General features: G+C 43.5%; 1 protein-coding gene across 2 annotated transcripts in view; it reads left to right on the top strand.

The window, feature by feature from the left end:
• kank1a (KN motif and ankyrin repeat domains 1a) overlaps positions 1-19,171 on the top strand; it is a 67,742-nt gene that overhangs the window by 312 nt on the left and 48,259 nt on the right. Inside the window, exon 1 of one of the 2 annotated variants that reach the window (XM_030061177.1) lies at positions 11,406-11,484. The exons of the other annotated variant lie outside the window; for it this stretch is intronic. The gene's annotated coding sequence lies outside the window, so the exon portion shown is untranslated. Of the gene's footprint in view, positions 1-11,405; positions 11,485-19,171 lie in introns of those variants that run through there. 2 annotated transcript variants of the gene reach the window in all.

The following is a 19,171-nucleotide window of genomic DNA, read 5'->3' as shown; positions in this document are numbered from 1 at the left end:
GGTTAATTAGGCTTTTTTGGTGTGTTTTCTGCGCAAAATGAACGCGCGCGCGCGTGTGTGTGTGTTTGTTGAACTGAACTCGTGCAGTGTGTGCGCAGCGCCCGGAGCGGACTGTCCCATGCAGCGCTGCTGGTTTAATTGCAAGAGGATTATCTTTATTATCTCACATGGTGTTTGAAGGCCATTCTCCTCAGGCAGTTGTTTTTGAAAAAAAAAAGAAAGAAAAAAAAAGGCCTAACCTCACCTGTTTGCACCGGGCAGGTGTCATGCTGGTGTGACCGGTGCCTCACATTCCCTGTAGCTGAACTTTGAACTTCATATTGCAGGGAAATGTGTCCCACAATGTCATGCAACTATAAGATTAAGGAGGAAAAATGTTTAGTTATCAAGTTTGATTTAGAGAAATGAGCACCGTCTGGCTCTCAAACTGTCTGACTCAGGCGTCCTGTGATGTAATTCAGCCTTAAATGATCCACACTTCATCCTTTTTTATTACAGCTTTGCCTTGTCCTCCACATTCCTACCTCAAAGCTGCATTAGGATCTATTTTTTTCCCCTTCCAGTATGCTCATTCCCATTGTTCCCTCCCAAAGCCTGGAATACAGTGCTTGACTCCTAACAAAAGCGTCTTTATGGGGTGTTGAAAGGCTCTGTCACTGACTTTGAAATGTTACAGACAGCGTAAATGAAACCTCTGTCGGTCATACTGGAGACACCGCAGTCCTCGGAGGCAGCCGCCTATAACATTTCAACAAGGAATCACTCCGAGCCATACAACAGCGTTTGTTTTGTTTAGTTTTTTTCTCTTTCTTTCTTTCTTTCTTTCATTCTAACACTCCCTCCTTTTCTTGCTTCATGATCTGGCTTGCCACTACCGATGTCTGACTGTCAGACACCGAGCCAGGCAGGTGATCACTCAATCAAAGCTGTGGTTGGGGGACCAAAGCAGTTTAGGATTAGGGTTTTTCTGGCTGTGTGAGTGTGCTGAGACTTAGACCCATATGGTGGTCCCTATTGTGCTTGGTGGGACCGGTCCGCAGGTTTCAAGTCTTTCCCCAGGTGGTCCCACACGGGCCTGCTCACCTCCCATTAGTGCGGAGGCGTTTCCACCTTCCGCAGACATGAAACGGTGAATTGATATGTCAGGGCAGGAATATGAGCCGCTCGACAGCTGTGTAATGAAATTCTTGGGCTTCCAGTCTGCCACTTCTGGCATCTCCCCAAATCCGTTTTTCTACACTTGGGTATAAGAAGTTCATTACAAACAGTATTCCCATTCAGGCGGCCAGAGCAAGCATGATCAGGCTGGTTATGTCGTCCGTAAAAATGTCAAAAATGATGACAAATCCCATCAGCCATCACAAGTCATCAGAGCTCAGTGGCATTTTAACATGATTTACTGGCCAAAACAAACCGCAGCATTCATTTAATAAGTATATGAAAAGTAGGAAAACAGTATATCTTAGTGTTTACAATCAGTTAATTTTCTGATTATCGACTAATACATTAAAGGAATGATTATTAACTTGGCATGTTTTCAGTAAATCAAATTATTATTCAAACCATCACAGAAAGATTCAGTGTTTCAGCTGTACAAACACTGCTTTTATGATTTTTCTACTGTTTTCCACTTATTTTATATCCTCTTTATGGCAATATACGTGACTAAATTGTGCTGAGTCATGCTTCTCAAGCTCTTCTGTGGAGTGAAAATAATCCATGTCTCACTATCTACAGATCATTTTCTCCAGTGTGGTGCACGGCAACAAAGTAGGCTTGCACACCATCGAGGGCTGGGTGATATATCAGTATTATTTTGATACTTTGATATGACAACTGTTGTCTTTTCCTGATTTTAAAGGCTGAATTACAGTAAAGCGAAGCAATTTGCTGAACTTTATTGTGGCTGTTCTGCTATTTGTCTCTAATCTTGTGTGTGTTAGCCTAATATTGTGTGAATGCACCATCGCCGCAATATAGATGTGGAGTTATTTGGTCAAAAAAGTGCAGATCATCATGCAAATATTATGATATTTTGTTTTCACCCATCTTTACCATCTATTCACATCCATTTTTCTTGCATTTATGCTAGTAATTCCCCCTAACTTGTGTTTTTAAACCCAAAAGGTGGTCAAATTTGACCTTGGTGGATGAACTGAAGGTCGACCGCCATGCAGGCCAGAAACATTTGGAGATAATAACATCATGCTTCAGAGTGATGTCTTGTAATTTAAATTCTGTGGTACCACATCATGAATTATGAACATGCTCTGTTGTATCTGAGTAGAATGGATTTAAAAAAAAAAAAAAAAAAAAGGGCGACTTATGTCAGATAGCTGTTTTTTGTTTGCCGGTTCTTGGCATTTTAGGGAAAAGGTTTTATTTTGGACACTGCAAACAGCAGCACAGCCTTGTTGTGTCCCGCCACCACGGTGCATGGTACAGAGGACATCTTGGCGTCTGTCCGTCTGTGTGTGAACACACTCTTCCCAACACAATAGCTCAAGGACAATAATTTTGTAAACACACCGCGAGTTCCCTGCCTATAAAGCAGACGAACCTACTCGGGTTTTGAAGCACCTCGCTGCTTAAATCTGCATCAAAATGAGGAACAAGGTGATTTTCTTGAAACCATTAAAACTCCAAATGCTTTAAAATATGGTGTTTACATTAAAGGTGCACATAATAAGTGAAGACAAGCGTGTTGGCATTGAAATATGTGCCGTTGAATGCATCAGTCGGCTTAGTTGAGGACACGTTGCCATAAGTGATTGTGTTTGATGGGGCTGCAACTGACGAATATGTTCATTGTTGATTATTTATTTTGGTTAACCAGTGAATTATTTCATCTATAAAATGTTAAAACTAACGCCAAACTCCTATCGCTTGCAGAGCGCTGCCGTGGAAGCCCCACACACAGCTGTGACTGGCACAACGTATTGATTTTATGCAAAGTAGAGCCGTGACATTTCAGTCAGAGACGTTTGTCAGGCATGCAGGAGGCAAGACGGACACAGTGATGCATTAAAACATCAAAACATCAAACAGCGATGCAAGGCAAACGCTTCATTTACTGTGCAAATCGAGGCTGTAAGTCAAACAGCGGATGGCGAAACAGCCGGAGGACTTTGTAGTTTTCCTGTGAATAAAATCAGGAAGTTTTGGAGGTGTGTGGAACGGCCTCCTCCTCTCCACATTTCATCTGTTTTGGTCGCCATCTAGACGTGTGCAGAGGTCCGTTTGCATTTAAACAGTGACACGAAACTGAAAAAGCGAGTGATTCCTCGCATTGCTGAGGCTAAAACCAGCGAATTTCCGGTATTTTCGATTCATTTTCGAATTTCGAATCGCCGAGTTGTTTCAGCTCTCATGTTTTAATGTACGAGGATGATTCCAGTGAGACGTGGAGCAGCTCCAGCGCCTCTTGTTTACTTCACACACATGTTCTGGAGCCGGGAGCTGCACATACTGTAACCGGCTTACTGTTAAATCTGTACATTGTTGTATGGTCGGCGGCGGCGGCGGCTTCTCCTCGGTTTCCCACCGAACACACGCCGCAGTTTGCTAAGCAGATCTGGTGCGAGTGCAGCCTGGCGTTGCTTGGTACATGAGGCTTAGCTGAGCTGCACCCCGGCTGCACATCAGGCCTAACCCGCCCCCCCTCCCACCCTGTAAACATATGGTAGGACTCTCTCAATTAACACCTATCTGAGACGGCCCTTCAGTCCACAGTGATCAAAGCCGGGCTTCTGCCGCTGAGACGCGCCACCCCCGCCTAAACCCCCGCCGCCTCCCCACGACCACGACTCCCACCCCTCCCTGTTTGTTTAGAGAAAATGACTCCCGCTCGGCTGCGCTGTCCGAGCCGGTTTCGCCCGTCCGCCCCCCCGGTGTGCTTCGCCTGCGGCTGTTTGGTCTTTGTTTTGTGGATTCCTTGCTGCGGCGTTTCTTTCTGTAATTTTCTGTCAAAGCCGGGTGCCGAGTGGTAATTTTAGTTTTGGTTCCACATCTGTGTGCGGTTTGGTCCCAGTTGTGCTTCGCGCTGCATGTTTCAGCGCCAGAAATATGCTCCTCAGGCTGTGTCAACTTTAAAAAAAAAAAAAAAAAAAAAAAAAGAAAGAATTCAGAGCTGCAGGATCGTGCTTCCTGTGTCGAAAGGGAAAACCGGCTCTTTTTTTTTACTTTTAATTTCAGATTTTCTCAAGGTGTGGTGTACAGAGGTGAACACTGCTCGCTGGTCTGAACGTTTGAGTGTGGAGGAGAGGGGAGTTAGCACAGCTGCTCGGTTCTCAAAGTGTGGGATGAAGACCTACATGAGCCTCAGCGACTGCCCTGTTATTACAAGATCATGTCTACTTTGAACGTTAGAGCTGCCGAAGCTGAGCAATTAGAGTCCCCCTCCCAAAAATCAGATTTAGCTGCGAGATTTATGACACGACGAATAAAAAAGGACATTAATATGTTTAGATATTATCAGAGAATAAGTTCGCCTTTGCTCGTTGGATACTCTTAATCTGTTTTGGCAGTGGAAAGTGACGGTGCACTGGAATAATAATAAAAGAAGGCGACCTGGAAACGCTCAAGTTTCAAGAGAATCGTGTTAAAAGGTTTGCAGCGGCCTGCCAGCCCCCTGCACCACGTTGTTTGCAAATTTACCAGGAAGCGATTACCAGGGTGATCAAAGCCCTGGCTGAACGTTTCAAAATCTTTCTTTAAAATCCTGCCTTGCTGGATTTGAAGGCTTAGGGGAGTCAAGACTGGTCTGAGGTGGACTGGGAGACGCTTGTGCTCGCTGGCTCGGGCTTTTTCATGCTTTTCATGCAAACCGGGCGAATGTTTTGAAGAATGCTGAAGGACAACAGTCTGACGTTCGGGTGTTTCAACAGCGGCTAAATTTGAGGATGAACACCGAACACCCAATCAATCAATCATCTTCAACATATCAGACTCTGTTGTGCTTTTACTTTGAATGCCAGGATGTAATATTTGTGCAAATGTTGTTGATGTTTTTGGGTTTTTTTTTTAGTTTTTTTTTTAGCAATATTCTGGAAATATTATTACTATTACCAACGTGCTGCTGTAAACCTCATCATCTCAATCATTATTTTGGAAGTAGAGCCTTTTATTAGCCTTATTAAGTGAGATGCTTGCCATTTTCTGCCACAGCTTTGTGTTTTATTCAGCGGTGAACAAGGAAAACTAACAGAGGTCAAGAAAATGCCTAAAGGAACGAGGACTCTCACTGAAAGACTACAATATATCTGGAGTGTTTGTCTCCCAGTTTTCTGCAGTCTGAGCTTTTTCCAAGGTAATAAGTCTGCACCGCTGCACCAAGGCAACAGTTCCCCTCAGCGTGACATCTCCTTTTTTCTATCTCACCGGGTCGCCACAAGAAAAAAGTACAGGAACTTTTGATTTTTTTTTTTTTTCACAAGAGCCCGACTGGAGCTGGATTTTTGGGGCCGATGCTGATGTCAGGTTGTCAAGCAGTCGCCGTGTAGGAGTTGCATGATGGTCGCGCTGTCAAGCCCTGACTGGCAAACCGGCACTTTTAAGCAAAAGTAATGTGGACTGACATTTATCTTGTTTAATGAGCAGTTTCTGTAAACTGTCATCGTGCCAAGCGAGAGATTTTTGGCAGCGGGGGAATCAAAACAAATCTGATGCCAGTCCTTGTAACTTTAAGCTAAGTATGATGGACTTGTTTATCTTCTTCTCTGGTGTCTGTGTCAGATGAAAACTCATGAAGAAGAAGTCTCTGAACATGAGCATCTGGCCAGACTGCGGCTTGCCCTGCATTATTTTTGTTGTGTTTGGTAAACAGCAGTCACCTTGTGCCTATAAGCCAGGGGCGAGCGGCCATAATAAACTATAAATGCAGCGCATGCCCAAGCCCTTCAATTAAAATGTTGATCTCCTAGTGTGTCCTTTTGTAATATACCTTATTTCTATCATTTTGGATGCAAACCGCGGCCTATATACACGTATCTATCTCAATTTGCTTTTATATAGCATTATCATTTGTGAGATTAAAATGATCTGTTTTACTTCAATTATCAATGGCACAATTTACCCCAGTGTATTCTCTCTAATGGCACAATTTACCCCACATCGGGGGCAAGTTGTGCCACAAAACCACTTTTTTTTTTAAAGCTATATTTCTCAAACAGTTTATATAAGATCCAAAGTGATTGTTCCCAGGGATGCACAACATCCTAAACTATATGTGCATATTTTAGTTGGAGGCATTACTGTAATCCCCTCGCTTTAAAGGCACTTTAAGTAAAAATTGGCACTACTTACCCCACTCTCCCCTATTTACAGTAGTTTTGTAGCAGGTGTTTCTGTACGTGGGCGTTTTGAATGGAAAATAAGCTGTCTGCCAATCAGCTTTTCAGAAGACGCATGCGCAACACGAGCAGCTACGTAGCAGCTCGCTTGAAATGTTCAGCGGCAACAGCAAGTCATTCACTTGACAGCTAGCTACCGTTAACATCGTTAGCTGGCTAGCTAGCAAGGGAACGTTAACATTAGTTTGTTCTTTCATCTGCAGCGTGCCAATCAAAATGGGTGAAAATACAACTTCAGTTGAGTAACCCGGCATGTTTCATCGATTTAGGCTGTTGCAGGTGTTATGAAAAAGAGGTGTTCTGACGTTTATCACTTTGGTGCGGAGCCTGATGGGCAGTTGGACATGTTTGTGTGTCATTTCATTGACCATGTAGGCTAGCTGCTGACATTGCTGTGTGTTTGCAGGCTAGCTGGTGACGTTGCTGTGTGTTTTCACCCCGTGGCACGTCCGAATAGTTCCCATCTCATGGTAAATTCCAACATTTTGTTGGTAACATTGTGAGCATGTTCATGTGTCATTTGCTCGACTCTGTAACTGGTTATTAATGCATCATCCGTCCGTTCTAATAATTTCCGCTTTCATTTACACTGTAACTTGCAACACATTGTTGTTGGTAACATTGGGGCAAAATGTGCACACGTGTCTATCAAAACGATTTGTCAAGTTGATATAGTATACAGTTGTCCCTCGCTATAACGCGCTTCACCTTTCGCGGCCTCGCAGTTTCGCGGATTTTTTTTAGTGCAATTTTGCATGCTTTTTTTTTTTTTTTTTTTTTTAACAGCACATTGTGTTCTGCGTCCTGATTGGCTAAGGGAGAGCCCACGCATTGTGTTCTGTGTCCTGATTGGCTAAGGGACTGTAGACCATTGTCAATCAATCTCCTCCGTGCCGTGTCTCCTGTACAGTACAGAATGCGTTCATTCTATGATACTGGACTTATTTTTCTACGAAGGTTTGAACTTTGAGAGTTTAAACAAGAGAGAAAAGTGAGAAAATGTTAATGCCTGTCTGAGAAAAGTGTATAAAGTGTGTAGTGAGGGGTTTTACAGCCTTAAAACATCTAGAATAATTGTAAAAAATAAAGCTGACTACTTTGCGGATTTGCCTGTTGCGGGTTATTTTTAGAACGTAACCCCCGCAATAAACGAGGGACCACTGTAGTTAAAAACCATATTATGCGTTTTTATTAATAAATAAATGCCCAAAAATTTTCGAGCTCACACCCTCGTGGGCGCTGGCATGACATTGGGACCACAGGATGACTACACAAAAACGTCACCGCTCACCACTGATATAAGCTCTTGTGTTTTGTAGACGTTTCCTGTTGCAGTGCCACACAGCTCAGTCGGAAAAGGACTGAGATGCATTTTCCGGCGTCTCAGCGCGGTTATTTGGCACCGCCTGACTTTGAATGGCGTTGTCCTCTCCGGCCAAACTGCAGGAGCAAATGTGCCAGACTTCTGTGGCAGTGTTTAAAGGATCTTTGAAGTTACTGTAGCAATCTATGAACATCGATGTGACATGTTTCAAAAAGGCCTGTTTTTTCTCCTTTGCATGTTGAAGGGCTCTTGAGCTGAAAAAGGCTCGATGAGGGGAAGCTCTCGTCTCGCTGATGGAGACCTGATTGCCCCCTTTGCCCTTTGAAGCGCCTGCACGCTGCAGGACTCGGCGTCTGCAGCTCTGGACAGGATGAAGTCAAATTCTTGCAAATTCCTCATTTATGTTTTCATCGCCGGGAGTTTCAGGGAGTGCATCGGTGCTTTTGGGACCTGATTTCTGAGACGGCGTGTGGCTGAACGAAAGGTGTTGTTCACCTGCTGTCATGTCGACGCTACGGGTGTCACGGCTCTGAAATCGAGACTGTACGAGTCGATGGTAGATTATAAAGCTGCTTTTATTAATTCAAGCAAATATTAATGTCAGCCAGCTGCTGAGATGCCTCTGTTGTTTAACTTATTATTTATGGTGGCGTGATAACTCCCCTTCATCCCTGTACTGCCATGCACGTACGCCGGACACACAAGCCGCCCTGCACTTCCTGTTTGTCACCCCGCCCGCCCCCCCGGCCACGCCCTGGCGGAGACCTGCGCTCCTCGGGTTCGAGGATTGAGCTGTGCGTGCTGGAACCTGCGTGTTTTTCTTTTGTTGGGAAGAAAACTGACTGGAGGTGGCTGAATGGGCGAAGGCGTTTCACTCCGCTGCCGGGATTAACGTCAGCTGAATCCACAAGTGTGTTTTAGTTTCCTTAGTATGCGAAGGAGTCCCGTCTTTGATTCATGCTGCTTCTCGGATATCACATGCCATTCATGCAGATTAGTCGGCAACACCAGCAGTGCCAGTTTCTATCCATATTTGGGTTTTAAATGAAGAAAAAAAATCATTGGTGAAGTTTTATTTCCAGGTTTTTCGCTAAAATCTAATTAATTTGTTTTGGGAAATTATTCTCTGCCTTCATTTTGCATGCCTGCCTGTCACATTCCTGACAAATTCTTGTGTGTTTGGATACTAGATACCCTTCATAGTGACCTTCCCCCCCCTTGGTAGACAAAACACGGCCTGGAAAACATTTTAGGGAGTCAGTTTGACGTTAATTTTTATACTCATTCTCCTTAATTTTGATGCATCCTTTCTATCCACACCAACAAAACACCTTTCCAGTCTCCTTATGAAGGCCCATGGGTTTTTCTAGGCCATGGACTAAGAAAGTAACCTGGTCTCTGCCTGAGCCAATACTGCAGGAGGATCCAGGGAATTAAATTAATCACACATTTAAAAAAAAAGATGTCCTGAGGGAAATACGCTGAAATCACGCTGCTAGACAAGGCTTGCTGTAAATTACAGTTATGATCGCTTGTTCGTTATGGACAGGAGTGGCAGATAAACAAAAAATGTGGTGAAGGCGGGAAGGGCAAAACATTCAACAAAGTATTCTCCACTGCCGTGCCCACGCTTCAGGGAAAAGACGGATGGTTTTCACTTTCCTGACTTGGTGAAAATGCCCAAACTGTGATTAAAAAAAGGACATGGATGCCTGTGTAGGTGAGGAGGAAATGCCCGAGTGCTGAAGAAGCAAGAAACCCTTTGCCTGTCTTTCAAAACGAGCGAGTTGAGTGAAAGGCGAGTCGTCTAAAGAGAGAGAGAGAGAGAGAGAGAAGTGAAAAGTCCCTCCCGTTTCTTGTGCGTTGAGCAGGACAAGGCAGGTGCGAGGGAATTCAGGACTCCTCTGATACGGCGATAATCCCGCAGCTATGCAGGCATGCAGGGGCTTTGCTTGTCGAGTCGAAGCGATCCGCGAGAAGGCGGTCGGGGTGTTTGGACTAAGCCGGGACTCGACCCTTATCACAGGGAGCCGCCAGCCATTAACAGTTTGGATACGCTTCCTCCAAGCACCGTATACCCAAAGTGTCATATTCATTTAATAAAAAAAATGGTAAAACTTGATTATTCTCGCTCATTTGACACACAAAACAAACCTGCAATGCAAGTTATGTCTGTTGTTTCTCCACAAGTTCTGCAGAAACCTTTACATTTTTTAATTGGTGGAGCGGGACAAATGCAGTGAGATGTTACATGACATCACACACACACACGTACACACACACACACATACAAATCTACAGCATTGCATTAAACAGACACTGCGGTCATAAGTGCAAAGGATGAGTTGCTATGGGAAGTGATTCTATAGGAAAGGAAGAAAAGAAAAATAAGTAAAAGAGAAAAAGTAAAACAATTTAACATTTTTTTGACTTTATAGTTTTAGTTTCCCCTTTTTCTTATTTTTAGAGAAGTAGAAAAGGAAGAAAGTGAGAAAGACAAAAGAAAAAGAAAAGGGTCTTCGCCATTCATCATTGAGACAGAGCGTGCAACATTGTGGGTGATGGGTGTTTTTTTTTTTCTTCTTTCTTTCCACTTCTTCCCCTTTTCCTCCCTTCTAGCCAGGTCACCAAAAGTGTCATATTCATATAACAAAAAATGGTAAAACTTGATTTGTCAGTCTCATATGACACACGAGACACATCTGCACTGTAAGCCACATTATTTTTTTCTACACAAGTTCTGTCAAAATGTGATAACTGTTAAAGTTGCACGAGGCACATTTGCACGTTGGCGGCCCCAAGTGGCAGCGAGGGGTAACTGTTTGAAAAAAAAAAATAGCGAAAACGGAAAAAATCTTATGAGGCGATGAAGGCTCAAGATTATGAACCAGGCTGGTCTGTTTTTATACAAAAGGATTCGAGAAGCTCTAATATCGGCATGTTCACCTTTCCCCGGACAGAGCGCTTACTCGCTGCTGTTTTGTACAAACTTTTTCACGTTCAAGATAAGAAATGGATTCAAAGTCGTCAGATTAAAACAGTGTTCAGTAACCACTCATGCATTTTGTTTTTCTGGCAGTTTCTAGAGAATTAAATTATACTGAAATTAAAATCATTGTGCCGACGACCCCCTGAAACCCTGTCAAAGACCCCCGGAGGTCCCCAAACCAACATTTGCTTTAGCACACTGTATGTATTTCAGTCTTAAATCTTGATTAATCTTCCTGTGACTGCACAGGGTCTCAATTAAAACGGGATGGGACTCTCTTTTTTTTTTTTTTTCCTATTGCATCCCCACTTTTTGATTTAGGCTGATAATTTTATGCAAAAGTGATCATGTCTTTTGCTGTTTTAAACCCAGATACTTTTGGAAACACCACCCGTTTTCTCCCCGGGCTGCAACAAATGTGTGTTTAAAAAAGCTGTTGAATTTGCCTCCTGCCAGCGATGCCACTGTTTATGGCTGAGAGAACACAAGAGCCTCGGCCCACCAGCCACCGGGCTACTCATGTTACAGTCTGCCTCACTGGCTGCTTAGCATTGTCAAGTTACTCTGTGTGTGTGTGTGTGTGTGTGTGTGTGTGACTCTGTGTGGGGCTGTGATGTGATTGGCTGGCCCTCTGCCGTGTGAGACAGTGCTGGGTGACGTCTCCGTGCTAATCCCACACTTTGGGATGTTTTCTAGCTGGACTGGACTCACTGTACCAGGAGTTTTCTATTTAAAAAAAATAATAATAATAAAAGTCTGCTGAGGAGTGAAATGCATCCTGGCAATTATTTGGAGAAAGAAGCATTTAAGACCTCAGTAAGGTAAGTCCCATCTCGCACAAGTTACCCTGAATTTGTAGAGGAGGCTGCCTGCAGGGACCGGTACAGCCGCTGTGTGTTTGTGCCTTCACGTTTTGCTTTATTACTTGGAAATTCAGATTTTTTTTTATTTTTTTGCAAAGCTTGCTCGGTGCCAGAACCATCATTCTCATGGTCATTCTCATCGGGAGTTTGCATGCACATTGATTGCACGCTAGTGGGACTTTTTATCTTCTCTGCAAACTCCCCAGAGTTTGCCAAGAATGCTGCCCACATCATTTAGATTATACACAACATACCATCGACTAGACAGCATATCATTTTCCTTTCAAAAGGTTATCCGCTGTTATGTGAACACAGAGACGCTGGAAAAAAATTTTTGCCGTCAGGAAGCGAGAAACTGTGACTTCAGTACTGTGTCTGCAGATTTTTTTTTTTTTTTTTAATTTTTTATTTTTGGAGCCGAAGCGGGACAGGTGATGTCTGTGAGATGGTTTGAGCTGGGTAAAGTTTGAGTGTGAAGTGGAGGGGGGAGGTCGTCTGTCTTGACTACAGCTGTTAACAGCCTGACCTGAAGCCTGGCTGGACCTTCAGGATTTTTTTTTTTTTGGCAAATTTCTGCTCGGGACAGTCATTATCAGCTGCATAAAAACTGATCTATGGGCGTTTTAGGAGGATCAGATTTCTCTCATGCTCGGGGCTGATGGGGTTTTTGGCTCATTTTGACAAACAGAGATGCGAGACGTTTTTAATTACACATTTTTTTTTTTTTATCCATTTTACAAACCTAACACTGTAGTTTCACGCCGCAGTCACTTTCCTATCAAATTTACCATGAATGCAATATGCCAATTTGGGGGAAAACTCTCATGTCAGCCGCTTAGTAGTAATTACAAGTAAGACGTGGAAGATTTAATGTAAACAAACCAACAATTTAACACAGACAGCTAAGTGTGGCTTTTGCCTGTGTTTTTTTTAAAGACTTGTACAGTGCAGCAACAGAGGGCTGTATGCAATTTATGGAAAAATCAGTTATTAGAGCTGAACTGGAAAAAACTCGCATGCAAGACCAAAAAAAATTGCACGCACAGCCACACTTTTAGGTTTCTGAACATCATTTTTAATCCTTTGTCAGAGCAGAGAGTGAATTTACCGATGTCTTGTTTCTTGTGCTACTTGAGGTCTTTCAAAAGAGGTTGGTAACATCAGCAGATCGTAAAAATACTCTGATGACAGGAAGGAGGCGCACAACATCATCATCACCGCCATCGCCATCTTTAATGTGGGCGCCGCAGCGAGTCCCATGTGAACTCCTGCACGCTGCACCGACGAGCCGCTCCCGTTCCTCTGCTTCTTCTGATTTGACCTGCACAGGAAATTAGACGTTCCACCTGTTTTTTTTTTTGTTTTTTTTAGTTCTCCAAAGCGGCGTTGTGATTTCCATCGGCCATGTCACATAGTTGAGGGGAAACTCCCTCTCTCGGTTAAACGCGCTAATAAATTCAAAACCAAAGCCTTTCGAATCGGAAATGAAACTCTGGGCCAATTAAGGCTCTTGCGTAAATCCTCTGTGCAGTCAGACGCCTCTTCCAGCTCTTTGATTCGGCGCATAAACATCTCCGTGAAGAAGGTCGGGGCCGGTTTTTCAGTAAACTGTTAAAACTGGGGCAGTAAATTGTTTCCTCTTGCGGTCAGTGGGGCTTTGTTTACAGTGGAGATTGACTCCCCGGTGACACCATTGATCTTATCTGCTGCGCTCAGAGCTGCTCTCCACATGAAGGCCCGCTGCCTGCACACCACATGAGGAGCGTTGCTGTTTTTTTTTTTTTTTTTTTGGGTTTCTTTTCTGATACGGGGCTGCATTTCACAATCTCACTTTGATCGTGCAGAGAAAACGTCCCGTCGTGTGATCCTGAGCTCTGTAATCCTCGCTAAGAGGAGGTCCAAAGGATGTGTGGCACCTGCTGTTTTCTGATGGCAAACATTTTGCCTCAGGTTTTTTTTTTGTTGTTGTTTGTTTGCGTTGAGCTTTAAACTGGGAATAATCCTTTGTGCTGGTACATGATGGCATTTCCAGAAAGGATTTCCAAATGAGCGACAAGAAAAGATTGCACCTCCCCAAATTAATCAGGCTGTGTTTCAGCAACTTGAATTTTTGTATTGAAGTACTCAGATAATAATAATGCATTATACAAAAGTTCAACAATAGTGAATGATGATGCATTAAATTACTGTCGGAAATAGTTGCATGCAAGATATCAAGTATTATCTGAAAAAATTATTTGCTTTCCTACGTCTTTGTCTATTAACTTTCACATAATAAATCATAATTTGATTACATCGCCCCCCAAAATCAGAAAAAACAACAATATAAGACACAGAATCATCGGCACGTCTTTGTGTTGTTTGGTCCGTCAGCGAGCCGTGTCCTCACGGTTTGGGCAGCGTGACTTCAGGCCTCCTCGCCGAGCCGCGGTGAGGTCGGCCTGACAAAAGCCTCTGACGCCTCTCGGGTTTCAGTTTCCACAAAGTGAGGCGCACATCACCACGGCAACGCCAGCCGCGGCTTCCCTGACCTGTCCCGTGCTCCCCTCCGAGCTGCAGTGGAAAACAAGGCGCCGTCCTCGCTCGCCGGCAGCCGAGGAGACGAGGCCGCTCAGGTGTTTTCTCAGGTGTCTCGGAGGGAGCCAGATTTACCTGTAAAGCCCTTAATCTGTGTTACAGCCTGAAAGGGCTTCATGTTGTCCACGTTATGAAAACATAATAAATATCTGCCACCTTTAACCATGAAATCCCACAAACACCTCATTAGGAGAAGAATCAGGGCTAGTCAGAAACGTCAAAATGGCCAAAGATGCAGAGGGAACCGAAAAATAGAGAAAAATCCCCCTCCATCCATTTAACAAGCCCCTAAAAAATAATCTCTGATCATCAATATTACATAGTTATTTTTTCCCCATGAAAAAAGCATCCTGTACTACCTTAAAACTGCTTTAAAATAACTCTAATTAAATAGCTCTCATTAAAATTCTGTGGATTTATGAATATTCAGATCATCTCCACCCACCGTCCTGCCTGCTGGCACACCGGCTCGTAACCAGAGCTGAACCAGCCGTGAAAATGGTGCCATATTTGAAAATTTAACCATGGAAAAAAAGATATATTTTTTCTGCGGATTTCCTTAGATCTCTCAGTCATATTGTTCATGTGAAGCAGCCGTTTTAAGTTGATGTGGTTGATGTTTTGAAAAGAAAACGCACACCTCCTCCTTCAGCAGAGGAGTGTGAAAACACCTCTCTAGTAACACACTTTGCACTGATACACGTCAAGTAGAGTCAAGGTCAGACATTTTAGGGGACATAAACTTAAGAAAAACACATTTTTGAGTGGAAGAGGACTTTAAACGTTCACTCATGCCTGTAAAACCATAATAACATGCAAAATTTTCTTCCCATCATGTAAACCTTCAAACTCTAAATCTCCAAGTTTATTGCCAAGCCAAACAGGCATAGTATAATTAATATTTTAAAACCCCAAAGCTTGTATATTTATTTTGCGTTAGTTAATATTATGAGACGTCGTAAATGTTATGTAAAAGCGGTAACATAATCAAGATTGTGCAATATTGTGGTTCTGAGCAGCAGTTTATGCAACACAGCGCTCCCTCTGCTGTGTTGCTGATTAAACAGGGGCAGCAGTGGATGTTTGCCTTGATGAGAGGAGGAGCAGCCCTGAGCCTTTATTTACTGGAAAATCTAATTACTGTCTGTTTACTGGGTAATAATGTGCAGGCAGCACTTGCACAGCTTTTGTAGATGGGTCATATGTCCCAGCATTTTTTTTTTTTTTTTTTCCAAATTTTGTTCCCTTTTCATCCTCTAAGTCATCCACCTTGACATCCCATCAGCTCATCACTGGACACGTTAAAAAATAAACAAGGAGACTGGCACTTTTAACCGAGACGCAGCATCAGCAGACCAGTTTAACAAGCTCCCGAAACCCGGCCTGCTTTGTTTATTCAAACTAGACGGGCTCTCGCTGTTTGACGACGCATTTCGCAACATGTGAGTCGCTGAGAGGATGCGAGTCGGTGTTATGGCTCATGCTTGTGGAGATAACGTGTGATGGAGGTCAGTTATCTAGTGCACATCTCACTGATAGACATTAAAAAAAAAAAAAAGTATGGTGGCCTCACGCAGCTGTGGTTTGGTGATAACGAGGAAGTTATTTATTTCATTTCCCCCGTCCCGTCCCGGCACGATCACGCCTGTTAATTGTGATTATGCTTATGCAAGATGTTTGCCTGCCGGATCCTGTTGACACAGCTCCACCTCTGCTCGTGCTCCTCTGTCATCTGGCTGGTTTGCATATTCAGAGACATCTGCCACCCGGCCTCCCCCCCCCCGCCCCGGCAGCGCCACTGAATTAATACGGGTCACCACGCAAGTCAATATTTGCTCATGGGCCGAGGCTGTCAGGCGTAGAGCTCGCAGCGTGTCAGCAGCCACAGAGAGACTCGGAGATGGTAGAATTCATAAGGATTGGATTTTTTTTTCTCCTTCAATCTTCGTCAAGTTGTACTTACATGCGAGGAAGGCTGTCTCCAAACAAAAGCAGTGTGATCAGGGTCAACTGGTCATAATATAATCGACCGATCCCAAGTCCCGTAGTAAATGTTGCCCTCGGATATGCATTTGTCTTCATGGACGGGAGTGAAGTTTCTCGATGTGTTTTCAGAGGTTGATGCTGCTGCCTTAAAAAAAAACAAAAAAAAAAAAACTCCCAGGTGAAACTTTGTGCTTGGGCTCCATGCAGGACACACAGCAGAGACTAAAGAAGAACAAAATCACACAATCATATATGTGTGTGTCCCACCACACTCACACACATGAATATTCATTTACATTAACAAGCACACCTGTGTTTGGCAGAAGTTACTGTGTTGGATTCGTAAAATGCGGTTAGTTTGACAGCCAATTTAGCCTAGAATAGCCCGGGGTAAAATGTAGTGCGGTTGCTTTGACCACGACATGTTTAGACTCAGCAGGAGACGCTGAAACTTTTGATACAGTATAACATTTTTGCATGTTTAGCTGAAACTGTGGGAGCAAACAGGTTGTGTACAAGTCGAGATCAAACTGCTACAACACGGCATCATTCAGCAGAAGCCACTGGAAATGCACATATATAGAGTCTCTCTTAGACCATTTTTACCTGCTAATATACCTAAAAAAATCTAATTCCCTTAAGAATATTATTATTATTGTTATTATTATGTGCTCGCTTTGAAAAGGCAACACATCTTATTATCTTGCGATTTTATTATTTTTATTCTATTTTATTATTCTGCAAATTTTTTGGCGCACTACTCCTCCTACAGCTTTCGTTTTAGGCCCACACAATGAAATATCAAAAGAGAAGTGTGCTATTACTTTTATAAGCAATCCGACTCACGGAATTCTCGAAATTCCAATTTTACGGAAAATTTCGGCCATCCGAAATGAATGGCCAAAACTTCGGAAGGCTCCAGGGCTGTATGTCTCCTTTTCTGTCTCAAGGGCCACTAGCACTGCAGCCAATGCATCCCAGCACTGACCCCAAACACTAATGGAAGTCCATAGCAAGGACCCCAAACACCTTAGCAACGCCATAGCAACCATCCTAACTACCATAGCAACCACCGAGCAACGCCCTAGCAACCGCCCAAAACACCATAGCAACTGCCTAGCAACACCATAGCAACCATCAGGAACACCATAGAAACACCCTAGCAACCACCCAGAACACCATAGCAACCGCCTAGCAACGCCCTAGCAACCATCAAGAACACCATAGCAACCACCTATCAACCTCATAGCAACCATCAGGAACACCATAGCAACCGCCTAGCAACGCCCTAGCAGCCGCCCAGAACACCATAGCAACCACCTAGCATGGCCCTAGCAACCATTAAGAACACCATGGAACTGCTTCGCAACAGCATAGCAACCATCAGGAAAAGCATAGCATCTGCCTTGCAGCACCTTAGCAGCCACCCAGTATACCATAGCAGCTGGCCAAAGACATCCTAGTGACCACTGAAGAGATGATCACAACTGCCTGGAAAATACCTGGACCACAGTAACTGCCTTCAAGCCCTCCAATGACACTGCACAATCTACAAACAGCATAGGGTTGGCAGTTTACTGCATGTCCAGGCGGTCGCAAGGGTGGCAAGCACATCAAAGTTTCTTCAGAAACTTTACAAAGTCTAGTTGTTATTATTATTATTGTTGTTTTTTATTTCCCCCCACCAGCTACTGAGTTAATCACGGTTTGTTCACACTGTGTCATTACAACTTAAAGCCGCACATTTTACTTTCACCTCTCAGCCAAACTCGGTGTTGAACAGGGAGTTTTATAAAATGACACTTTTTCAATAAATGTCGAGAAATGAGGTTGATGAAGCAGCCCAAGTGATGAGACTCTGCAGGGGACAAGAGAACACAAATAAGTACCACATGCAGTATAAACTATGAAGAGTTTAATGACAGTGTAATAAAACCAAACAATAAAAGCAATAAAACAGAGTATGCGTGACTTGACAGGCACAACCCATCAGCTGGACGGGACGTGGTGGGAAAGAGGGTCGCCTGAGAATACTGGCTGTCAGCACCAGTGCCCTGTTTGATGCCCAACACCAAAACACACATGTGTCCGAATGATAAAAGTGTTTCTGTAGTAACTCTGACAGGGAGCGAGGGAGGACAGCTTGTTGTTTCTGTTTTGTTTTGTTTTTGTGTTTCTGAAACATTCCCAAAAGTGACATTGAAAATTCCCAGAATACCCCGAGAGCTAATCCTTTTGTTTTGGTGGAAGTGGGGATCCTCCCTCCGAACACAGAGCCGCCATAATGCCACAGTGTTTCCAGAGGAATGCTGCTGCTATTGTAGGGCGGGATGACTCCCACTGGGAAGCCCCCTCCAAACCCCCCCCACAGCCCCTTCCCCCTCCCCCTCCCTCCTCCCCCCTCCACTGCCAACACAATACAATGTGTTGCATTATACCTACGAAGGCATGCTACTGTTTTCCTAGCCTATGACCTCGTGGCCGCCGGCTGAGGCCACGATAATGAAAAGGACGACACGGAAGTCATTAGTTAGAGCCACAGTTATTACAGCTTCCTCTGGTCAAGCACGCACACACACACATACACACACACCTTTTTTTTTTTCTTCACCTTAAGGCCACAGCCAATGACAAGCTCCAGCGCTCCCAACTTGTCAATTATTAAATTCCTTCATTTGTCAGCGACTGAAATGACAGATTTGGTTTATTCCTTCACCAAAAATTTTTAAACTTCCCTTCATTCAGAGGCCGTATACAACTTAAATATTCTGTTTAATTCTGCAGGCTATGCGAATATAATGTGTGCACAATGGATTTTTTTTTAATTGACAAATTCCATAATATTCCATGACTTGTTCCTACAATTCATTCAATTCTTTGACTTTTCTTCGTCTGGAACAGAGTTTTACAATACTTTCCAGAAATTCCTTGACCTAAAGTGTGTAATTTTAAATATCGAGGTCAGATTTTTTTTATTTATGTATGTGTAATACTGATGACTTTGCATGCTTGAAATGTTTATGTTGACAAATTAATCAATAATCTGCAACATTCATGCTCTTAGATGATGTTTAAGTGACTC

The sequence above is a fragment of the Myripristis murdjan genome, chromosome 9 (genome assembly GCF_902150065.1).
Source record: "Myripristis murdjan chromosome 9, fMyrMur1.1, whole genome shotgun sequence".
In the NCBI taxonomy this organism is placed as follows: Eukaryota; Metazoa; Chordata; class Actinopteri; order Holocentriformes; family Holocentridae; genus Myripristis; species Myripristis murdjan.
This window is presented reverse-complemented; position numbering and strand designations above follow the sequence as displayed.